The sequence below is a fragment of the Canis lupus genome, chromosome 34 (assembly GCF_048164855.1).
Source record: "Canis lupus baileyi chromosome 34, mCanLup2.hap1, whole genome shotgun sequence".
Taxonomy (NCBI): Eukaryota; Metazoa; Chordata; class Mammalia; order Carnivora; family Canidae; genus Canis; species Canis lupus.
Window position 1 is genome coordinate 18,570,717 of NC_132871.1, and position 24,831 is coordinate 18,595,547.

Consider the following 24,831-nt stretch of genomic DNA (forward strand, 5'->3'; position numbering starts at 1 on the left):
TACTATTTGGGTTTCAACATGACTTCTTTAAAATGTAAACATCAGAATATTAAAATTACAAAAGAATCAAACACATACAATAATTTTGGAATTGAATATAGTTAATCAACCAATTTTGAGTATATCTGCAAGATTTTATCAGGTTTTATTTAGCTTCCAGTAATGAGTTTTAAGTTTTCACATTGGAACTGAGTCTATTTGCAAGGTGAAAACTCATCTTCCAGAAATTCTGAAAGTTTTCCCATTTTTAAATGGAATAATCTCAGAATTTAGAAATCTGCAGTTTAGAAGAAATCCAATCATCTTCCTTATAACAAGTAGCAGCAACCATCTACATTACAATCATAAGACATATTGATTTCTTTTACTATTATTGCTATGACAAAAGCTATCCTTAATTATCTGATTTTTTATTGTTTAAAGGGAATGTGCAAATATGCTGGATTGTAAACGTGAAATGTATATCCATCACAAATTGTGATGATGTTACTCAAGAAGAACATAATGCTTTCTTGTGGAAATGTAAATAAGAGGGCAGGTTTCCTTATCATCGTTTTATATAGTTCATCAGACCACATTGAACAAGGGGTTCACATCCTTTTAAATGTATCCTCAAGTCACTCCCAGCAACAATGTGACTGTACTGTGATGGAAGAGTTAAAGTACCCTGGCTTTTTCTTCTCTATGCCCGCAAGGAACTGGAGTTGAGTCCCATTAGCAAATGCTTTGGGACTTTACAGCTTGATTTGTCCACTCATTCATCTGTTCAACTGCTATCCCGGGTAGCTGAGCTGATTATCCAGACTCTAACATCTCTGGAATGTTCATTTCTGTTTGGATCAATACTGGAATAGCCCACATATTTCAGTCTATCCTCTGACACAGACACATTATTTAGGTAGCCTTCTAAATGCTTATGTTGCTTCACAGAGAAATAATTAGAGCTCTTCTCTTGTCTATTCCTCTCATCCTAAGATACCCACCACACTCAAATCCTTAGTGGCCTGGGGAAGTGGAATAGTTATATTATCAAGTCTCAGAGGAATGACATAAACTAGGAATTGGTAAAATAATCAAATAAGCAAAAAACTTGACCACTGTCTCCCTTCAGTACCTGTGTTATCATTTTTCCCTTATTAGTGTCCACAGAATTTTATGGAAGGTACTTAATGGTAGTTTGGATTCCCTCAGAATTAGACCCTGTGAGGAGAGTCTGAGTACTCGAATGTATCTGGGAGCTGATCTCAGTAAGCACCAATATGAAGTGCAGAAATGAGATAAAGATGGGTGGAGGCCAATAAAGGTATGTAGCTGAATAGGTTACTGCTTTAGCCAACTGTCTTGCTAGGGAACACTGGGAGACAATACAGAGTATTCCTCAGACTTTTCCTACCTGGCAAACAAGAAGCTGGGAACTTACCTCCAGCTTGAACATGTTATTCCCTGAGGATGCTCCTGGGGACAGTAGTCTCTGGGCATGCCCAACCTGCCCTGCCTGAGGTCTGAAAGCCCTCAGCTAGAGAAACCCAAGACTTGCAGTGATGGCATGTGTTAGTATGGCTAATGCTGAGTGCGTTATGGGCAGAAATAAAATAAAGGTGGGGGGAGGGGGGGATACCACTCTTCTTTACATAGCAAGTGTGATGTAAAATTATTTTAAGTTATACTTTAAAGGATTTAACAAGACTGCTTTTTATGTAATAATTGTTCTTCAATTGCCAATGATGGGCTAGACTAAAGCATTGTCTATGCAAGAATTCTACGGCAAAGGTTTTGCGAATCTAATGCCCATTCCCATTGAGGTTTTTTGCTATTCTTGTTATACATTTTTACACTTAGGTATGCATAAAGCATTCCTTACCATTTCCTCCCAGAAACAGAAAAGCTCTAAAGAGGCCGGTATGGAATCTTTTGTACCAAATACCCAAAGCTCTCCCACCCTCCCAACCATCTCTATCAGTTTTCAAATTCTTGGTAAAAGCAGAACTGTGCTAAAAATTCAGCAGGATTTTTTTTCTTTTTATTGGCAAGGCCTGGTTAAAAGTGAAAGAAAATCCTGGTCAATTGTTTTATATTTATTCCATGCTATTAGGAATTATGGACTAGGTATTGAAAAAACTATAAAAACTTGTAGTTTATTAATAGGCAAAAATAAATATATTGTTAAATATGATACAGCACATAGAAATGCTTCAAAACACACCCTATTTTATCTGGCCAAGTGAAGCATTTCCCTACCATACGGAAATAAAACTATCATTACATTTTCAAAAGATCTTCTCTCAGCATAAACCTTGGGAGTAAACAGAAAGGCTGTGAGGTCAGGTCTGCAAAGAGTTAATTCTGCTCAACTCACTGAGCTAAAATGGGATTATGTCTGGCAATGGAAGGATGGGGGGGTATTTTGAAATTTCATGGCAATTATAAAGTATTACATTAGTCTGAGGTTTCAAGTTACAACTATTTCATCCTCATAAAACTTTCCTGAGATAAGGTGGTGCTTCCTTCTAAATAGAAAATTTGGTGAGCACTGAAGATTTACCTGCCAGCCCTGAAAAAAAAAGAAACCAGAAGGTAGGTGATAATGAAGGTAGCTGCTATGTGCATTCTATCTCTGTTGCGGAAAAATCAAATATCATGTCATAGGCCACTGGGTAATGCACTCTCAAAGAATCCCATCTAAGACTGAAAAAGTTCAGTGTTTCTCACTGACATATTAACAGAACTTAACAAGCCTGTATAAAAAAAAATCCTCACTTCATTGTATCTAGATTGGCAACTATTCTAGGAGCCTTTGCACAGTAGGTGGATTTATACTTAGTCACTAGGATATTAAACAAGGACTTTTAAATAGGAGTTGACATGCAGCAAAAAAGCATGGTTTATTACTCTGAGGCTTATATGTTATTATGCAGAACAAGCTCTTCATCTTCAAAAGGTCAACTAATATTTCAATTAAGTTTCAAGATTCAATGGATATATCACTATTACCACTCAACAGAGTTCTTGCTAAATATGCATGATTTATTTTAATAATATTTAAGAGATATAATTTATTAAGTATTCTTGTTCTGGAGATATTTTGCAATCTAATGGACACACTGAACTGAGTCATGAAACAGCTAATTAGAAATAGGTAGTCAATATGTAACAACCCATTTATGTAAATTTAAGAGTTTTATTAGGCCATAAGATTATATATCACATAATTTATGCAAAACATCCTTATAACCTTTATTTATAAGAAATGGAAGATCCTGAATCTTAGAAGGCTTTAAAGTACAAAATAGAAGTATTACTTTGTCAATTCTACCTCAATTTAAAAATGAAATAAAAATTACAATGTAAAAAGACAAATATATCACTATTAGTAGTCCTGGATATTTTTCATACGATAAAATAAATCTGTAGTTTGATTCCACACAATTTGATAAAACCATGAATGACACATCAACTCCTGACACAAACTGTGTCTTTACTAGAAGAGCTAGTGAACATATGTGACCAGAGGAACACTTGTTAAAGAACACACTGGCAACATACCAATTAGCTTGTAATGTTCATACAAGTGAAAGTAAAATTGTATATGCTAGTCACAGTGACAGACTGAGTCTGGTGCTAGAAGGAAGCCAGGTTAAATTATTAGGGCACGGGCAGCCCAGGTGGCTCAGCGGTTTAGGACTGCCTTCAGTCCAGGGCCTGATCCTGGAGACCGGGGATGGAGTCCCAAGTCAGGCTCCCTGCATGGAGCCTGCTTCTCCCTCTGCCTGTGTCTCTGCCTCTCTCTCTGTGTCTCTAATGAATAAATAAATAAAATCCTTTAAAAAATATTATTAGGGCAAAGACACCATCTGAGCAATTTTCTCTCCCCTCCCAGGGACTCAAAGTCTTCAGCATCTAGGCCAATTTTTCCAAAACTTTTATTCTTCCACATTTTAAATCTTGAAACCAATGTCAAGCAGCATTTATACATACTGAGTAGGGAGTATTTTTAAAGGTTTACTGCTAAGCTCAGTTCAAAAGCGTATCAGGCTAATATTGTTGACAGCAATTTTTTTTGAAGGATTAAGACCCTCCAATCTCCCAACCAGCCATGCTCATAATAGGATATGATCTTACTGAGGATTTTAACCTAATGACAAAGCCACATTATTCTTAGTGGGTGCAGCATGAGAAGAGATACTCTCAACATACTTCAGGACTTAAAATATGCAATTAAAAGATACAAGGGCACTCTTATTTTGTCGAAGGGAAGCACTGGCAAAGAAAATCTAAGTGACTACAAGTGACCTGGGCTTTGACAAGTATGCAAAAAAAATATTTTTTGTTAAGTAGATTAACTTGCTCTGCATCCATCAAATATCAGTTATTTCAACGGTCACCTGATAATTACCAACAAATCAATTATTTTCTCAAAGGATGATTGAGGGAAATAACTCTAGAGATTTGTTTTCACAGAGAGACAAGCCCAAATTGGGAAATTCCATAGGACAGCATCCAAATGCTGGACTATACAGACAACTGTTCTCTCTCTCTCCCTGCCTTAACCAGGGCAACAAACAAATCGAATCCTTTGCATGGGAAGGGAACTTTATCTGACGTCTTACACTAGGGTTATCAAAAGACCAGAGTTCGTAGAGTCCTTTTGGACTGGGAGATCCAGCCTGGATTGAGACCCTAAAAATATCTTTAATCTTTCCAAATACAGATATCTATTTATGTTTAAATTAAAATCTTTATAGTAAATCATTTAATATGTTGATCACAGTCCAGAATAGTCTGTCAATTATTTGGGGAGGGTAATATTATTTAAATCATTGAGTCATTTACTGAAAGAAGGTGTGGAAATTGAGATAATGGACTTCAAAATCTGCCTTTCTCTATAAAAAGTAGAGAACAGGCAGACAAGAATACATAGCAACTTATTCTGAGGGGACAGTTAGTTTAGTCAGATCTCCATATAAATGGCAAAGTGACGGTATACTGGCTTTTCCATAAATGAGGAGGAAAATCAAGGACACAAGAAATCCAAAATATTGTAGCATTTAGCAAGTTAATTACAAGCTCATTATATTGTAACTTTGCTTAATGAAATTGAATATACTTTGAGGGAGTGAGGGAGAAAGACAAATTCTTTTTTTTCACCATATCATTATTTTTAATGTCCAACGTTTATAATATGAGGGCCAGAGCTTTCTCTCCAACTCCAGTTTATAAATTTTCGATCGGCTTGTGAGGCCAATAGGGATACTTCTTATCTAATTTGGTTTCTGGGAAGACTTCATTCAGGTCCTCAATGATCATCTGAACAAATGGAATCATGCTCTTCATCTTCTCCAGCTCTTTTTCATATTCTTCAATCCTGGCCTTTGAGAGAGACAAAAACTCAGCACAGCTTTTCACATCTTTTTCCTCAGCATCCACCTGGATAGTATATTTATCCTCTGGCACAGGAACCTTCAGGGCATTAAACTTCTCAAAGTCACCTACCAAGCCAGCCTTTGCCACACCAGCCTTGTAGCAAGCCCAGTCGATAGCAGGTAGTTTCTCAGGAAGAGTAGCCAACCTGTAGGTAAGCGTCTCATTCCAGGATTTCAGGGAGTTGGCAATGGCCTTCTGGTTTTGGGGTATGATCTCCCTGAAAGGTACCAGTCAATGTTTTTAGAGCAAATTTTCGCCTGGCCATCTTGAGATCCTTCACCGACCCCAGCAGCCCACAGTCCACAGCCAGAAGAAAGACAAATTCTATTTGACTGTCTATATGCCAGACAGAAGAAAACTACAACAGAACTGTAGTAATAGCTTAATGGCACATTTTTAGGTCTGTGCTTTGTAGTACTTTTAAACTAACCTGTGTATGCCTGTTATACAAATGAAGTCTTATGTTTTATTACAAAGAATTTTTCCAGCTTTATTGGGGTATAACTGACATATAACACTGTATAAATTTAAGGTAGAGCATGTTGATTTGATTCATGGGCATACCGCAAAACATGGTTACCACAATAAAACTAGTTAACACTTTTAATAGCTTATGTAGTCGCCTTGCGTAATGAGGAGTGAGAACATGTAAGATCAAGTCTCTTAGCATCTTTCAAGTATATAGTCCAGGATCGTTAACTTTAGTGGGCCTACATCTCCAGAACTTATTGATCATAGAACTGGATGTTTGCCCCTGTTATTTCACCTTTGCACAGATTTTCAAGTATGGGTTTTTTTTTTTCCTCAAAGAAAAAAAAAATATATATATATTTTTTTAATTTAGTGGTATTGCAGGCTGCATCTGATAACTTAGATATCTTAGAACTGGTGGGCCTAGTATTTCTTTCCAACTTTTCATTTACGCATAATTTTAAAGCTACAAAAAATTTCTAAGCGTCAAAATACATAGAACATCCATATAATCTCTCCTTGATTCAATATTATTAACATTTTGCCCTTGCTTTACCATTCTATTTATAAAAACATATAATACATATAAATATCTGTATATAAATATTTTGTGTAACTTTTTATAAATATGACATATAATACAATTCTTCTCTGAACAATTTGAGAATAAGTTATACATAACACTACTCATAAAATCTTTAGTGTTTAGTTTCTAAGAATATTATCTTATATAACACAAGACAACTACCAATAAGTTAACATCATTCTAATACTACAATGACTGAATGTGTCCCTCCAAAATTCGTATCTTGAAATCCCAATCCCAATGTGATGTCATTTTGAGATGTGTTTTTTTGGGAAGTAATTAGGTCATGAGCCTTATGAACGGGATTAGTGTCCTTATAAGAAGAGTTCATAGAGCTTGCTAGCTCTTTCCATCATGTGAGGATACAATGAAAAGTCAGCAGCCTCCACCTTAGAAGAGGTGTCTCACCAGAACCGAACCACGATGGCAGAAATCTCAGACTTCTAGCCTCCAGAACTGGGAGAAGTAAATTTTTGTTGTTTATATGTCCCCCCTTCTCTGGTACTTTGTTATAACAGCCCAAATTGACTAAAACAAATATCCTTATCTAATCCTCCAACCAATACTCTATTTTATGAATTGAGACAATAATGCCATTCTTTTCAAACATTTATTTATTTGTGAGAGAGAGAGAGAGAGGGAGCGAGCGTGCAAGGTGAGGGGCAAAGGAAGAGGGAGAGAAATTCTCCAGCAGACTCCCTGCCAAGTGCAAAATCCGATGCAGGACTCGATCCCAGGACCCTGAGTCAAAATCAAGAGTCGGACACTTAACCAACTTATGTTTATGTCCCAATAATGTAACTTTTTGCCATGTTATTCTCTTTGGTACAGAATCTAATTTAGGATCATGCATAGCATTTAGTTGTCATGACTCTTTAGTCTCCTTTAATTTGGGACATTTCCAGATCCTTTGTATTTTATGACACGGACATATTTGAATAACATAGTCTTACTTTCCCTCTTTTAAATAGAATAATGTCATTAAGGTTTATCTATTGTTTCTCAATGATTAAAGTTATACATTCTGAACCATACTATTACATAAATGATACCGTCTCCTCAGAACATATCAACAGGTACATGATGACCATTGGCCCTTCACTGATAATGTTAATTTTGATGACTTGGTTAATGTGTATCTGGTTTGAATGTATACTGAATATTACATATGAAAAATTATTCACTAAAACATTTCAAGCCTAAGATGATATTTCCTTCAGAGAAGATTTTCACTTTCTTTTGCCAGACATTCAGGATGTTAGCCAGCATGAACCACCTTAATCTGATTTCAAAGTTTGTGGTTTTGCAGGCTACCCATGTAACATGCACGTGGACTGCAAGCTGATGCAAAGACAAGTTTGCTTCCAGCAACTTACTCCTAAGGTTCAGCTTTTTAAAAGTCCAGTCCCAAAGGAGGGATAGTTACTTAGTGAATCCCTCTATGGAGATTCTTGGATTCTGTCCAGTCCCACAAGATCACCAAGACCACAATTCAGTCTCTCAGATGTTTTTCTTTGGGATGATAAAAATATGTTCGAATGGTAGATGCCTCTCTCTCCCAGATTTCAGCACTGTAATCATTCTTGACCTTTGTTACTTTTAAGAAGGTTTTAATTTTCTTTTAAATTTCATGTAATTTTTGTTGGTGGTAGAAAGGGTGATTCAAATTAATGTGGAAGTTATGTTTAACAGAAAATGATCTGTCCATTGGTATCTAATGGCCAAGGGCAATTTTTGCATTTACCCAAATGATAATCAGGTTTGTTCTGTTCCCTTGGACTCTGTACTTCTCTTCTCACAAATATTAACCCAGAAATACAGAATGTCATCTTCCAAGAAATTCATAAATCTGAAGTTTATTCGAAGTAATTCAAATTAATGGATGTAATTTATTTGTATCCTCAACATCTTTTGTTAGGGTTGTGATCAGTCCTTGTATGTAGTTCCAGAGAAGAAATGTAGAGGCATGTGGGTCAGCGCTCTCTTCTCCTGATCACATTGATCCAGTCACATTACCCAAATTGTGACCTCTCCCAGAGTTATGCAAGAAGAGCTTCATCCATTTCTGGCATCTTTAATTTGGAGATTGCCAGCTGTGTGGTAAGGAGGTGGGAGTGTGAGGTGTGACAAGGAGAGAGATAAACTGCCTAAGAATGAAACCAAGCAGAAGCTAGCCATAATACAATGATTCAGGGTGATAGACTAGGTCCGTATCATTGGTTGAAACCTTTGATCTCGATAAAACTGAATTTACCCCTTGGGTCACTTAGTGATACAAACCAGTAAATTTTTCTAAGCTATTTTGAATTGGAATTCTGTCTCTTGCAACTCATCCAAACTGATTAAAATGTTCTAAATTTTAGGTACACAATAAAATTCTATGTATAGAGTACGTCTCCTCTCAGAACTTGCAGGTCCAGTGAGTAAAAGCCAAGTGAGGAGAAGAAGGCATATAAAATGATGAACTGTGTAGTAAAATCAAATCTAAATGGCAAATAAGTTGGAAATGCTAACAGCACATTTAATTTTCACATAGCCAAATCTTTTAGTATTTTTATTATTGATAAGTTGCCTTAGGAAAAATAAAATGCACCCTCATGATAAGTGTACAATACTGTTCCCTAATAAGTCCACAGCACCTTGGTTTCTGCCATTATCCTTATAGAACACGTAGAATCAACAGTGAGACATTAGTAAAGAAAATAATTTATATTCAGAAGTGCTTGCACATAGCTGAGGTGTTTCTATTACCTGTTTCCAAGACCACCATTCTCTCTCTCTATAGATGTCTGAAATAGTCTCGAAATAATTTTCTACCGGGCTTTTTTCCTATTGTCAACTCTACACCTGGCAGCCAGAAACACATCAACCCATATTCCCAGTCAAAACCTTCCAACTATTGATGCTTCAAACTCTATAATCCTGCCTACAGCCTACAGAAGGCTCATTCTCTTCACCTCTCCAATCTCACATCCTACCATTCTTTCCTCCTCATTCTTTCCAGTAGAACTAGGTTGACTGAAGTGTCTCTGACACACCAGGCTCATTGCTCCATAGCATCTGCCTGGAGGATTCTTCCCCAGACAGTAACATGGCAATGGTCCTTCCTTTAATTCAGGTCTCTGCTTCTGAAAAACCACATCTTCTGAAAAACCTTTCTTAATCACCCTACCTAAAACTTGCAGCCCATTCTTCCATCAGTGTCTATACTCTTCCTCTGCTTTTGTTTTTATTATTTTTTAAGATTTTATTTACTTATTGAGAGAGAGAGAGAGAGAGAGAACACAGCAAGCAAGGGGAGGAGCAAAGGGAGAAGCAGACTCTTGGCTGAGTGCAAGGAGCCCAAGGTGGTGCTTGGCAGGCCTTGGGGGTCTGGATCCCATGACTCTGAGATCATGACCTAAACCCATGACCTGAGCTTAAATCAAGAGTCAGAGACTTAACTGACTGAGCCACCAGGTGCTCCTGCTTTTGTTTTTTTCTTAGCACTCATACTACCTAATGTGCTGTTATATTACTTACATGTTTGTTGCCTCTCTCCTCCTTCTCCTGTCCTGCCCCCTATCCTAGTCATATTACCTCCCTCCCAACTAAAATGTAAATTCCATGAGAATAGAGTCTTTTATTCACTGCTGCATTCTCAGTCCTTAGAACCGTACCTAGCACATAATAGGGGCTAAAAGAATTATGGTTGAATATATAACTATAATGGAGGCTAAATATTTTTTAATTATTTTTTAAGCTAGGCAATAAATAAATAAGTATTCTTCAAGGAAGATATTGGCTCACCAGTGCAAATATAAGTTGCTCATTGAAATAATGCATCCTACTGAAAAAAATTAAATCATAAACAATGTTGCACATTGCTGAAAGGAAATAGTTTGCTTTTGATGTCTGCACAGAAAATCTTTTATATATTCTTGTTTACTGTTTCTGTGGTATGCACATGACATTTCAGTTAAAACTAATACTTATTACATGTGTATAATATCCAAATATTCATTAATCCACTAGTTATTAGTTCAGTTGAATTGCAGTTCATGCTTGTTTTGGACAACAGCATTTTCTGAAAAACAAAATGTGAGTAAAATATATAAAAAGGAAAAAGAATCTATAAGCCTTTTTCTAATTACGGTATACCTATTTGAAAATGAAAATATAACACTAACTTTGCTGTATATGTATTTTTCAAATTAAATTTTTCAAAATCGTCAACTTAAATTTTTTTACCAGTTATTGTTATGTTTTCACTCTTCATTGTTAATCAATTGGGCTCTTGGAATTATAATGTGACTTGAAGGCATAAAACAACATAGATATTGAGTATTTTCTAATTCACTAGATGACCAAGATTAGAAAGGACCCTAAATAATTTTTTGAAGAGGCAGGTCCATGTCACTATGAACACTAGAACATATAATTGTGCACATGACATATACTATATCTGCCACATGCAAAAAGTGGTTCATAAATACAAAGTAATACCCAAGAAGTGAGTATATAATTCTAAGGTACATAAACTCTAAGTTTCCATCTTTCTTAGGTTCATATATTATCTATTTCTTCATTCTGAGAAATTCTGAAATCTCACTATTTGAAAAGAAAGCAAAGCAAATGTAAGGAAAGAAAAACTGAGTAATAATGATTAATGCTGAATCTAACCTTTCTGTTCCGGAGCATCTAGTATCTAATATAGACCAAGTTACATTTAATAGTCTTCAGTCATAAGCTATGAGAAGTTAAGTTTCTTGAAATACAACGTTAATGTATGTAGTTTAAAAAAAAAAGTCATGATTGTGATTCATGGCCCCTTGGATGTTAAGCTGGGTCCTGCTGGGTAAATTACTTTTGCAACAGGTAAAGCTGCATATATAAATATGACAATGAATATGACATTAAAAGGGCTAGGGAACACAGCTAAGTATAAGTTCTCAGTTCAAATAGGAGTTAATCGGGATCCCTGGGTAGCGCAGCGGTTTAGCGCCTGCCTTTGGCCCAGGGCGCGATCCTGGACACCCGGGATCGAATCCCACATCGGGTTTCCGGTGCATGGAGCCTGCTTCTCCCTCTGCCTATGTCTCTGCCTGTCTCGCTCTCTCTCTGTGACTATCATAAATAAATTAAAAATTAAAAAAAAAAAACCAAATAGGAGTTAATCATTGAGTTTCTGAATACTGAAATCATTGCTTTAGATAATTTTGGATATTTTTCAGAATTTTATATACATGAAATATTTCATCATAAATATTTGTCAAGCCACTGATGGAATAATATAGTTTTCAAATCCTATCTCACATATAGGGGGAAATTAAGTAGAGGATGTCATTTTCCTATCACCAACTAAAAAAGGGAAATAAACTATCACCCTACAATGACGCTTAAAAAAAAAAACCCAAATACTAGTAATACACTCAACTCCTCACTCCCATTCTCACCCATCCCCCTCAAAAAAAAAAGGTTTGGTTAGCAGCCAAATCTCTTAATTTCATTTTCAAACTGACTACTTCTCACTGGAGGATTTTTCAGATTTGATTTTAAAATATCCCTTACTTCATTTCCTCATTTTAAATTGAAATGTAAGATAATAAAACAGCATAGTAAACTATATGAGAAAGAACACGAATAAAACAGAAATTATAGCCAAAGTTGGAGGAAGATAGCATTGTCTTTCCATTTATTAGACTACCCTGGGCCTGTTCACTTGAAATCTCCTTTCTAGTGATAGATATAGATAGATACAGAGATGCATACATACATACATACACACATGCATATTTTATAAATTTCACCTCCTTTATTGAGTTTGTTCAGCAGAGGAGAAAAAGTTGAAAATTCAATCACTCTATGCTAAAAGCCAATAAACAAAAGTAGTAAAACTTTCTGAGGCTCCCATGTTGGATTCTTGCCTCCATCAAAAACTCACTTTTGAGTCTTAGAAATGTTACCTAACCTATATCTTGGTCTTAGTTTCAACATCTATAAAATGGAAATGTTAATGACATCTACTGCCTAAGGTTTTGCTAAGTATTAAAAGTCATATTATGCCCATAAAATGATTAACAATTCTGTAACTAACACATAGTAACACTCCCAAAATTATTTACTATTACTATTATTCTCAATGAAAAGCTCAATGAGACAGGAACTATTGTCCCTTTTACTAAAATGATATTTTGGGACTCCTGGGTGGCTCAGTGGTTGAACATCTGCCTTTACCTCAGTGTGTGGTCCCGGAGGTAGAGGATGGAGTCCCACATCGGGTTCCTCTAGAGGAGCCTGCTTCTCCTTATGTCTTTGCCTTTCTCTCTGTGTCTTTCATGAATAAATAAATAAAATCTTTTTAAAAAATAAGATAAAATAAAATGATATTTTAACTATATTTTCCTACTTTTTTATGTCACCCTTACTCCTAATTACAGACTGGAAATTTAGTTCTAAATGTAATTTTATTTTTCTTTTTATAAATGTAATTTTAAATGAATATGTTTTTAGACCTTAAAAAGTTGTTGAAGGTTTTTTTAATAAAGATACTCACAACCTGAAGCTATCACCTGGTGTTGATGAGAAATTTAGAATAGCTGAAAGTAAAATCTCTGAGTTTAACTAGGAAAAGGGGAGGGAAGGGGTGATCTTGACAGTGATATAGCTAAAATCTATAGTGAAGGGTGGTTTCGGCACTTATAAGCAAATCCGAATGTATTCTTTAAAATTTGACCAAGTCTCAGATGGTAGTCCTGGCAGGTCATGGATGGAGCATTGTCAAAAGCAAGTCCTTTAGAAAGCATTTCCACCATGACTTCAAAATGTCCCATGACTCACTGGCCCACCATCTCAGAAAATAACATCTTTATTATGAAGAAATTCAAAATCAGTTACCCTGACAGGAAAGATAAGTAGATAGAACTGTAAAACAGTGCTTCAAACATGAGATGACACTCTTCTCCTTGCAGTCTCCTTGAAATTAACTGTGAGCTTAATACTTTGAAGATAATGTGATAATCAACTGGGCAAAGATAACAAGATAGTCTATGATATAAAATGCACTTCAATAAAGAGAGATAATGCCACCACATTCATTTTACAAAGAGCTAGTGGGGAAAAAAAACATACTTCACATTATCCCTTCCTACTTCACTTCAACTTAACAAATTAACTCATATGCAAAAAAAAGGGAGGCGGGATATTTTTCTCATATTTTAGTTATTTGCTTTTTCTTAAAGATATACAACTGTCATGGGCAATATTATCTAGTGCCCATCTATTCCACAGGGTATGCCTATATGTCTGATATATTTGTGATGTCATTAATTTTTCCTGCATATACTTTAATGAAGAATGTAGAATTTAATAAAGAATTAGGAGACAGTCTGATTTGGCTTACAGTGTTTGAGAAGGAGAAAGATTGGCATGATAGAAGCTTGGTGAGCAGAGGGAAGAATGTTAGGAGATTAAGTCTAAGATGTAGGCAAAAGGCATGTTCAGGACTGTCCAAATTATCTGAATTTTTCTTCCAAAGAGAAAAAATATCTATCACAAAGAATGAGATTGAAAAGAAGTTCAGTGATTAAGGTATCTTTTGATATATAGAAGGGAGAAAGCACTTGTAAAGAAAACATGTATTGCACTGCACACTCCAGGATAAACTCACCTGTATATAAAAGATTAAAAATCTCACATCACTGAATAGTGGTAAAGAAGTTAGCCATCAAAAGCCATGATTTATATACAGTGCAAAACATCAAAGACAAAAGGGAAAAACTATGTTTTTCTTTTTTTTTTTCATTTAAAACGTAAAATATTCTAGAAAACGGGATAAAAAGGGAAAGACTACCTATTTTCCCACCATTTTATAACATTTATAATTTCAGTGTTGTTATGTGTAGGTCTTATATAGCTATAGAACTAGTATGTAATTTTGTACCATGTTTTCCCCAAGAAACATTATAGTATATGTATTTTTATTTTATTATAGTTCTCATATCTACTCTTAATTGTTGTATGTTATCCTCAACTGTACATGCCTAAATGTATTATTGGCCATTTGAGTTGCTTTTGATTTTATATTTTACATAATACATCCATCAACATCTTCAAACATAAGACCTTTTCCATGTTTTGTACTATTTCCTTAGGATAGATTCCCAGAAGGAATATTAATGGATCAGACAGTATGAATATTTTTGTAGTTTTTTCCCTATATGCTGCCAAATTGCTTTTCAAAAGGGCTGTGCCAATTTTAATTGCAACGAATGATTTCTGAAAGCACCAGATTCACTGCATCCTTGCCAACATGGGACATGATTATTTTTAATATTGTCATTTAGTAGATGAATAGCAAGTGCTCACATTGCTCATATAATTTATTAGTCTAGTAGGCCAGAGGATAGGAAAAGAGAATTTTTGAAATTAAGGAACAATTTGACAAAATCTCCCTATTTTAGTAGCTATCTTTGTGGTCAAGATGGTTAAGCAGATGCTGGAAGATCACCAAACAAGATTAGTTCACAATAAATTGCATACCTACAAAGCATGCCGATAGGGAAGTGTAAACCTGGGCAGGAGTCTCTAGGGAAAAGTCATGAATTGAAATCTTTGGTCCAGTCTAATTCAGCAGTATTAATCATGCAACTGAAGACAAGGAAAGCAAGATAATTAAATGAAAACAAATACACATACACTTTCAAAGGGAACAAACACACATATATCTGAATCCAGTGAGTCCATGTCTAGGACCTAACAGATTCTTGCACATGTGATATAAATGAGGAAACTCTTTATGTATCTACTTTGACAGTCATTCAAGGTTGTTGAGTTTAAAAGGTAGGAAGCAAAGTATGTATATAAAATGTCACCATTTGTATAAAAATTGAGAAAAGGAAAAAGCCTTTAAAAGGTTAGTGTTTGCATATGCTTGGCAATCCCTGAAAAGATACTAAGAAACAAATAAAAGAGGTTATCTATTTGGGGAGATGAGGACTAGGGGAGATAGAAATAGGGGAGAGAGAATTTTTACTGTGTATTTTTTGAACCATGTGTATATTATCCATTTGAAAATCCTATACATTATTCTAACAAAAGAAAATAATAACAACAGAATTGGCTCTAATCTACACCCTGGAATGGAACTAGCTATCAGATCGTACATTCCATGAACCACAAGAAGGCTATGGCTGTTAGAGGGAACCAATGATCAGCCAATTTTCTTTTTCCTTTTCTGTTCTTTCCCAGTTATTGTATTATTTATTAAAGTATAATTCATGAGATCATCAAACTCATTCTGTACAGAACTCAGTCAATATGCCAGAGTAAACTGCGACCCCAAAATGTATTATAATAATAACTTACTTATGCTTTTAGGAAAATTCCACTCATTGTTATCCCTAGACCCCTCTGTTCCTTAGCATGTATAATTTCTGAGCTGTAGGTATGAACCAAAAAGAAAAAAATTCAGACATTCGACTACATTTGCTTTCCGGTTTATATGGCATGGTTTTCTGTCCTATGATAATGAAATTTAACAGAATCTTGAATTGTACTTAATAAATAACTAGACCAGGCTATCATTTATCTTCTTTTTTTTTTTTTTTGTAGTTTAAATGAGTTTTTTTTATAAATTTATTTTTTATTGGTGTTCAATTTGCCAAAATATAGAATAACACCCAGTGTTCATCCCATCAAGTGCCCCCCTCAGTGCCCGTCACCCAGTCATTTATCTTAAGATACACTAGCGCATATTACCTCAATTTAAGCATGAGTTAATGAGAATTAGCAAGGAAACTGATGGGATAGACACACATATCTATATATGTAATCATTTCTATTTTTTTTACTTCTTATGCCAATAAAAATTCTTCATTTGAACCATAAAATGCAAATACATTCCCAATACTATTATACTGAGATTAAGATTTGAAAAGCAAAGTCCAAAATGACTCCTGACTTTCAAAGTAGGAAACTTAGCTGAACCTTACTTACAATAACTTACAATGTGGAAAAAGGAATATTGTACAATGAGCTATTTTCCTTTCAAAATTAAGTGTATCAGTCCAATGTTTTACTTCTAACATAGTTGCCTGGAAGCCCAAAGCTACTATCATTTTTCTAATTATTCTTTTGTTTATTTTAGTATAGATTTTTGTGTGATTATTAAAGCAGTGCCTGCTCCTGGCAAAAACATATTTTTCTATGCTTAAAAGTAAAATTCCCATGATCCCAGTATCCCCCCCAAAACAAATGTTAATATCTTATTCAAGCTTTTTCATATATGTAAATGTCAGTTCTTCCTACATAATAAATTTTGCATTCTGTGGTTTTTCACTATTATTTCATCAACATTTTTCCAAAGTTACTACCAACCTTTCAAAATCATCATTCAATGGCATAAACCATAGTTTAATCATTCTTCTCTTTATGGGCCAAATAGATTATTTTTACCATCAATCTATTACAAATGGCATTTAAAGAACACTGTATTTCTGATTAACGACATGGCATTAATTCCTAGAAGTGGTATTACTAAAACAAAGGGAATATTTTTAAGGCTTCGATACATACACTGGAAATCTGTTGCTTTTCACCTGTCCAGTATCCTTTCTCCCTTCTACTGGTAACAATGCCTTGATTTTCCTTTGAATGTGTTCTTGATAGGACTCCCTAGTGATTCACTGACTAAACTGTAGGCATGAAATGTGAACTAGGTCATACTTCTCATTCCAGGAATTTCATTCTGGAGCAAAGTGACACACGGACAGGAAAGAACTGATGCTGATTCATCCCAGGGATGGTACCCGGGATTCCATCACCTTCTTCCATGACCTCTGTAGCTATTCCATTTCCTCTCCTTTTCTTTTGATTTTGTAAGCTACAAAATACCTTCCCTTGTTTTCGATCTTATTCCTTAAGTTAGTCACAGGTAATTTCTGTAGCATGTAACAAGAATTCTGTAAACACTAATGGATAGCCTTACCAGAAATTTAGGAGAATCTGCAGTTTACCTTCATCTTCATCATCTACATCAACTTTTTTTTTTTTTAAATGAATCAACCTTCTCTTGTAATCTTTGCTATTTTGATGAGCTAAAAAGTACGCCATTTAAAAAATGTGTTCCTTTTCTTTTTATCCTTAGTTAAAACTAGAGATGCTTATTTACCCTTATATATTTCTGGGTTTTGTAGATTATTTTTCCCATTTTCTACTGGTATACTTTTAAGTTTTTACTAGCCACTAACAATACCTATTGCTCCCTAATTATTGTTCAAGACACTGGGAAGAATGATGAATATAAACCTCTTTTTCAAGAAGTTTTCAGGTATGAAGGGAATGGATATAAACTGGGAATCACATTTTGAGATAAGTCCACTAGCAGAAGAAAATACGGAAAGGTTTCTGTAACAGTGAATATGAAACTGCTATTAGCAGTTTCTGGTGAAAATATTTCCTTGATCTACTTTTGGCATTCCTGACTTAAAACGGTCAAATTTTATAAGGTCATATCTTCATATGTGTCCCATTATATTTGTGTTTATAAAGTATCTATTTTTGTCTAACTTGATTCAGAGTTTCTACTAACTCTTTGTTTCATCTGACATTTATTTTGGAATACATTATGAAATAGGGAGTGTATATTCTTGACAAATAATTACTCAGTTTCCCCAGCACCATATATTTTCCCACAGACTTGTAATTATTACATATTATACTTTATTCTCATATATCTTAGAGTTTGTGTCTAGGGTTCTCTCGCTTTCTTATTTGTCTATATATTCATATACTGTGTTAATTACTGACATTTTTAATATTTTTATTTGATAGCTCAACTTTATCTCAGTGCTTTATTTATTTAAACAGTTTTTTGGCTGATATAACCTATTTGCTATTCCATAGGAGCTTTAGAATCTCTAAATTTTGCAACACTCTCTTTGGATCTTAATTTGGATTGTCTAGATATGTGAAAGTCTATATATGTGTATGCATGTACGGAATGCTATCATCATTTTACCTGACACAGAAAACTAAAGTAGTGATGGGCTATGGAGGGAACTCACCAGCCCTCTGACTGGCATAGACAGATGTACAGTGGAATCTATTAGTTCATATACCCTATTCATAAAGCCTACCCACATAGCACTGTGTACATCTAGTGTAATTTTTCTCGTGTACTAGCATTTAAATTACAGCTTATTGTTTACAATCAAACTCTACCTCTGGCAATTGTTTCTGACTAAGTGCTAAGGGCCCTGAGGAAATCACCCACAAATGTTACTGTCCCACAAGGAATTGAATTGGCTCTGACGTCACCTCTATATGCCATGAAAATATTTCATTGTCCAAAACCAAACAAAATGCTAACTGCCATAACTCAAAACCAAGTACAGTTTTATAACTACATGATTTATACCATCTTTTCAGTTGTAAATTTGCATTTTAGGACAATGAAGTATCTCTTCCAACCACTGTGGGAGCTGTTTTCTGATGGAATCTAGCAGGAGGGTTTTCTTATTCTTTTTCTTCTTGAATCAGAAAAGTACTAGTTCTTTAAGGTCTCTTCACTATCCATACAGGTTCCTCTTTCTGCCTGCTTTTTGTGTTTTATATATTTACGTATTTTTTAAAGATTTGTTTATTCATGAGAGAGAGAGAGAGAGAGAGAGAGAGAGAGGCAGAGACATAGGCAGAGGGAGAAGCAGGCTCCCTGCAGGGAGCCCAATGCAGGACTCAATCCCAGGACCCCAGGATCACAACCTGAGCTGAAGGCACACACTCAACCACTGAGCCACCCAGGTGCCCCTGGGTTTTTGTTTTAATCTAACTTAAAGCAGTAGCTTTTAAGCTTAACAATTTTTTTCCTTACTATGGAATATTCAAAAATGAAAAAGCTTGCAAACAATTTGGTATTTCTTGGAGTCCCTAAAGCTCACCTATTGATCACTTTGAAGCCAACAGACCTTTGGAAATGAAAAAAAAGTCCTGTTAGAGACATAAATATTTAAAAGGAATTCAATAGACACAACAGCTGAATTGAGTACAAATATTTTACATGCAAACTTACCCCTAGCCCTATAAATCTTAGATGACATCTCTAAATGCATCCCAATTTATCATTTTCTTGATCCTAACATAATATTAATACAATTGCAGTATTATGTCAGATATTAAAATACTTAGATATACAAATTGGTAGATGTAGTCATTCTTCTTAACATTAATTACTATTTCACAAAATGTAGAGCTGTTTAATGGGCAACTGGCATGGAGTTAACTTACACACTTAGTAGTTGAAACACAGTGTTTCTAGATCTGGCTCTCCTTTCAACGGACTTTGGGCAATTATCAACTTCCTGGAGTAAAGTTCTTCCTTTCTCATAGGAGAGGTTGGGTTAATAACCTGGATTCTTCCCAGGTCTAAATATCTAATTCCTACTTAGCTCTCATCCAACATTTTCATAATCAGCCAGAGCTGACTTTTGTATGCAAGGTAGGATTACTACTGGTTGGTTTACTTGCTTTTTTAACACACTATTTCACTAAAGTCTTGAATTTTGAGGAGAACAAAGAAAAAAACAGGCAAAAAAGGTAAAGGCTTAAACTGGTAGTATATACATTTTTGAATCTAGATAAATAAAATATTGAGATAGTATTATTAGAAGACTTTTCCCCATCTCCTAAAGCTAGACTGTATAGCAGCAATCTTGAAGATTTTTCTTAAATGATGGAAATCCACTCAGAAATGACTGTTAGCCTTGTATTAGTACTAATATCTTGTTATAACAGAACTTGTGAATAAGTTGGCAGTAGTTCATTACGTAGTATGGCTTCTTGCGTATACAATTTCATCCTTCCTCTAATATGAAAATATTGTTCACAAACCAGTTTTTGAAAATAAGATTCCAGACTTTCTTCACATGAGGGTAAAAATAAAAATAACAAATCTTTGGAGCTGTAAGCTCAAGACCCTGAAGAAAACAATTACATGGAAAGCACTGAAAGTGAAACTGGACTTATAATTACACACTTTTATGCATAAAAGAACCTGGGAAAACATCACAAAGTTTTATCTGTAATTGGGCTTACTGGATAACCAAACTGATTTTGAATTAAAGACAAAGTTATTTTGAAATTTTTGAAATATTTCGGCATTTTTTCATTAGAGAGTCGGATCATGAATCTTTTTTCTGATGCATCAACTTTAGGGAAACTTTGACCTCAGATGCTAGGATTTTTGATCAACTTTCACAGATGTACATGAACATGTCACTCTCGATGTAGAAGCAGCAGAAGGTTTCTCATTAAAATTATGCTTTTGGATCTTTCCTTACTACTTCTAATTCACTCTTCTCCTTTAAATGAGGTTACGTAGATTTGACCTTGATAGTCACAAATGCCTTTTAAGATGTTGTTAATTTGAAACAAATTTGTTAAAGGATAATATTTCCCATTTTAGTTCCACTGGAAAAAAAAAAACGTTTGATTTTAAAGAATTTTTAAAAGGCAGATATTCTGTTATTTTATTGCTTAATCATCTTTGAATCCCTCTCTTACCTTCAACCCTTATCTTAGATAGTGCTGTTATTGTTCATATATATATTGCCTCAGGAGTGACACGTATTAGATTATCAACATGATTACTTTCCAGTTCTTAGATTAATTTGAGTATATTTGTGTGGGTGTGTGGATAGGTGTATATTTACTGGAAAGAAAATGAGATGCAAAGAGACCGGGCCATTGCATGGAGATTTAAAAAACAAAGGTCAGTAGGAGAGATAAATATTCTATACACTTTTCACTTACGTTTTTTGTTCATGATCTATTTCACCCCTATAGAATATAAGCTTCATGGGGGCAAGGGTCTTTGATTTAATCTCTGATATAGTCAAAACAACTAGACCAGTGTCTTTGCACATAGCAGGGACCCGCATAATTTGTTAAATTTTATGTGAATCAACCAGTATTATAATTAATTAGTAATGGATTATTTAGGCAGACGAGCTTTGCCTTATAAAGTATCTTCATCATTCAGGATAGGTGGCTGAACTTGTTTCTAATGCAGGGTGGTTGCATTCCTCTTGAGAGACTTTCCAGTAAAAGGGTGTATGTGCGACACAGAGAGATAAAGCAATGAATTTCTGACGTACTAACCTGGCTGAGGTTTCTCATTCTCCTAAATGTGCTAGTTTCCAATTAAAAACTGGCTTTGTCATTACTTAAATGAAAACAAATTACTATTAATAAAATTAAGTAAGCCTCACTATCTTACCTAATAACGTAGAAACTCTAATCATGACTATTTGACAAATTAAATGTTTATTTAATAAGGTCATAGTATTTTTGCACTGCTATTTATAGTAAACGTGATCTTTTTAAAAAAGTTATTCAGTGTTGAAATGAAAATCTGGCACAGGTCAAAAAGTGAATTTAGTGGCCTAGAGTCTTGACAAGTTGACATTTACTTGAGCTACTAAAATCCATGTAGAAAATATGGCAGTCTGAGCCCATGGGCTGCCCTGCAGCAAAACAAGTCAAAACTGAAGTGAATTTGCAGAACTGGCAAAACTTGAATTGCTTGTGTGAACTAAGTGGCTAGCGCTATCTATTACCTCCTTTAAGCCTCTGCTCTTCCACCACCCACACACACACACACCCACACACACACACACACACCCTGCATCATTTCTGCTTTTAGTCAAACACAGACCTTGCTGCTTTATCCTAATATTTATGTTCTTTGATGCATTTCTCTATATTTGATTATATTATGCCCTCACGGTTTTACAAATTATATTTAATTATTTTTTTAAACCCTCCCCAAATAAAAGATCCACAGACTAAAAATACCCACACTCTCCTTAAAATGAGTACAAAAGCTCTGTTTCTGTCTAAAGACTTGTGGCTTTCCCCAGTACCTAACGCAGTGGCTTTACAAGATGTTACTTGACAGCAATGTGAAAAACCACTTTCTTAGCCAAGTGGTTAAAATCTTCTGTAAAAGTTCCAGTTTTGTTACCGATAACTTGATTTTAACTTAATTTTAAGATGATTCATAATTCATAGTCCTATTTCCTCCATACCAACCTATAAAGGAAAATGATTTCTACCAACTCGTAGCATTGCATAAACGGAACACAAAACTAAAATCAACTGCTTAACGTGTTTAGTAACCTTAATAAAATCCCAAAAGTTACAACGACTAAAATATAGCAATGTTTAAAAAAAAATATATCACCTGGCAACAGGTAAATTTTATATTGAAACATAACAATAGCAAGCTATGCTCTCTTTAATCATATCAGAAATCTGGACTTTTAAGCCACATGTGATGAATACTAGAGGGAAAAAAAAAATTTACAACCGATTTTCTACTAGTCCAACTGCACAGTATAAGCATTCGGCTGTATAAGAGCATTAAAAATTCCATTTACCCGTTCATGAATTAAGCGATGAAAAATGTGCAACCATCGTCGGACACAAAACTAAATCACTGCTAGGTGGCCAGTAAGTTCTTCATCTGCCCCAGAATAATCTACATTGCGAAGCTGGGAGAAAATGGAGCTTTTACAATTAGAAACGTGAGAGATGCTGACATTTTGGACAGCTCCCTCCTGATTTTTTTTTTTTTTTTTTTTTTTTTTCCCCTTTCCCCCAACTGGCTTTCTGGACTAGGAGTCTCCGTTCCATTTCTCCTGCTTTCCCAAATCAGAAACGAGCCGGGCCCGCGCGGCTTCTGCGGTCTGGGGTTTCTCTGTCGTGCAGCGTGTGCGGGGGGAAGAGCGCACGGAGCCACCTCACAGCGAGAGGAAGGGCGCGGGGTCCGCGTTCCCCGGGGCCGGGCGGGCGGGCTGGGAGCGGCCCGGCCCCCGCTCCCCCGCTCCCCCGCGGCCCCTCCGGCCCGAGCGCGGCCCCTGCGAGGCCCCCCGGGGGCTCCGCCCGCGCCCGCAGCGCCCGCCGACACCAAGTTTGCGCGCCCGGGAGGCGGATGGAGACGCCGGCGGCGGGGCTCCGCAGGGGTGCGCGGCGCCGGTCCCCTGCCGGCGGCTTCACGCGGAAAATAATTGAACACAAAATAAAAGCAGCGTCGGCCCTGGAGGAAGCCGGGCACGTAACCCCGCCGCACTTTGCGCTCCGCGCGCCCCGGGTCGGTGGCCCGGACCGCAGCCCGACCAACTTTCCCGGAGCCCCGGGCCGCCCGCGCGGCCGCTGCGCTGCCGGGGGCGCCGCAGGCCGGGTGCGACCCCGGGGGCGGCGGGGGGCGGCGGGGGACCGCACCCGCACCCGCACCCGCGCCCCGCCCCCCGCCCCGCGCCCCGGCCCCTCTCCAGCCCCAAGTCTGCGCGCCCCAGAAGTGGAGCGAGCCTCCCAGCAGGAGCGACGGACTGGACGGAACGCCGCCCCCGCTCGCGCCCCCGCGCCGCGCCGCCCCTCGGCTCCCGCCCTCCCGCCGCCACTTCCCTCCTTCCTCAAGTCCCCGCGCGCGGCGGGACTTTGGGGAGCCCCGGGGCACGCGCCCGGCCCCCCGCGCGCCGGGAGCGCGGCGCCTCCTTCCCCTCGCGGCGGGAAAGTTGCGCCCGCGCGGCCCCCGGCGAGCCTCGGCGGACCTCCGGGGGCGCCTCCGCGGGGCTGCCCCGCCGGCCGCCCCGGCCCCCGCGGCCCCGCGCTCGCCTCTGCGCACACAATGCCGCCCCCGTCCCCGTCCCCGCCCCCGTCCCCGTCCCCGCGCCGGCAAAGTCCGGGGACCCGGGGGCCAACGCGCCGGCCGGAGCCGGGTCCCGAGCACCGCGGCCGGGGCGCCCCCCGCCGGCCCCGGGGGCGGACCTTACCCGCGGGACGCGCCGGCTCCCGCCGCTCAGCTGGCCCGCGGGCCACGGGGACGCCGCAGCCGGGGTCCCGGAGACGCTGCTGCTCCGCTGCCGCTGCCCGGATCCCCGGCGCCAGCATCACTTCTCCGCCGCCTCCGCCTCCCCGAGCTCCGCTCCCGGCCGCGCGCAGGACCCGCAGCCCCGGCGGCGCGGCGGGCTGGGCAGCAGCGGAGGCGGCGGCGCCCGCACGAGCTCGCCCGGCTGCACCGGCTCGAGCAGCCGCCGCGGCAGCCGGAGCCCCCGAGCCCGGCGGCGCTTCCCCGGCGAAGGCTCGGGCCTCGGAGACTGACGGCGCCCGGCAGCCAATCGGCGCGCCGCCCCGCGCGGCGGGGGAGGCCAATCAGGGCGCAAGGCCCAAGGCCCGCCTCCGCCCTCGCTCCGCGGGCTGGTTTCCGGGAGCGGCGGCGCTGCCGCGGGGTCTGGGCGGGGGGCGCGCGGGCGGGCGGGGGGCGGGGGAAGGACGCGCCCCGGGGCGAGGCCGCGTGCGGGACCCCGCGCCCCGGA

At 38.0% G+C, this 24,831-nt stretch overlaps 1 protein-coding gene and 1 pseudogene across 2 annotated transcripts in view; both read right to left on the bottom strand.

Moving 5' to 3' along the window:
* B3GALT1 (beta-1,3-galactosyltransferase 1) overlaps positions 1 to 24,494 on the bottom strand; it is a 503,619-nt gene extending 479,125 nt beyond the window's left edge. The window contains exon 1 of one of the 2 annotated variants that reach the window (XR_012023653.1): positions 24,289 to 24,494. The gene's annotated coding sequence lies outside the window, so the exon portion shown is untranslated. The remainder of the gene's footprint in view (positions 1 to 24,288) is intronic. The other variant, XM_072810857.1, reaches the window with a different exon arrangement.
* On the bottom strand, positions 5,190 to 5,686 carry LOC140624552 (ATP synthase subunit d, mitochondrial pseudogene; annotated as a pseudogene).
* Positions 24,495 to 24,831: the final 337 nt, after the last annotated feature.